A 1027-nucleotide genomic window follows, 5' to 3' on the forward strand; every position below is an offset into this window, starting at 1 on the left:
CATTGACATCACTTTCTATAATTATACTTAATTTATATTTTCATCTCCTATCTGCCCAGTAATGAAACGGTTATCTTAGCCAATTCAAAAGTCTTCAAAAAAACCCACAAATCTTCTTCATCCTTTCAGTAGTTATATAACCACGGTGACAAGAAATATGAATGTATATAGTATATAGAGCATTTAGACTTCCCTGGTGGCTCAGATGGTAAAGTGTCTGCCTACAATGTGGGAGACCCAGGTTCAATCCCTGGGTCAGGAAGATCTCCTGGAGAAAGGAATGGCAATCCACTCCAGTATTCTTGCCCACCCTCCCGAAAAAAGGGGCTCAAAGCAATACTTGTCATTGGTTCCATGGTGTAATGGTTAGCACTCTGGACTCTGAATCCAGTAATCCGAGTTCCAATCTCGATGGAACCTTTATGGGATTCCCTGGTGGCTCAGACGGTAAACCGTCTGCCTGCAATGCAGGAGACCTGGGTTTGATCACTGGGTCAGGAAGATCCCCTGGAGAAGGAAATGGCAATCCACTCTAGTACTCTTGCCTGAAAAATTCCATGGACGGAGGAGCGTGGTGGGCTAGAGTCCATGGGGTTGAAAAGAGTTGGACATGACTGAGTGACTTCACTTTCACTATTGTCTATTAGCATTTAATTTAAAATACATTTATAAAACATTTCTGTGGGAGAAGTTGCAGAGGGATTCTGAATAGTCTTCTCTCACCCCTGCCAACAAATTTCCTTTACTCTAATAAAAATGAGAAGCTGATCCCTCCACCTCTGAGCTAATCAGAGGACATTTAGCTCCTTCTGCACTTGGCTGTTGTCTTAGATTTCTGGGTTGACAGATTTCACAAGAATACAGTAAGATGGACTGCTGCTGCTGCTGCTGCTGCTAAGTCACTTCAGTTGTGTCCAACTCTGTGCAACCCCACAGACGGCAGCCCACCAGGCTCCCCCGTCCCTGGGATTCTCCAGGCAAGAACACTGGAGTGGGTTGCCATTTCCTTCTCCAATGCATGAAAGTG

The 1027-nt window shown here is 44.6% G+C and overlaps 1 non-coding gene across 1 annotated transcript; it reads left to right on the plus strand.

The window, feature by feature from the left end:
- Positions 1-348: 348 nt before the first annotated feature.
- On the plus strand, positions 349-420 carry TRNAQ-CUG. The gene has a single exon. It is a non-coding gene; the product is annotated as a tRNA-Gln (tRNA).
- The last annotated feature ends 607 nt before the right edge of the window (positions 421-1027 follow it).

The sequence above is a fragment of the Oryx dammah genome, unplaced genomic scaffold, assembly GCF_014754425.2.
Source record: "Oryx dammah isolate SB20612 unplaced genomic scaffold, SCBI_Odam_1.1 HiC_scaffold_21, whole genome shotgun sequence".
Taxonomy (NCBI): Eukaryota; Metazoa; Chordata; class Mammalia; order Artiodactyla; family Bovidae; genus Oryx; species Oryx dammah.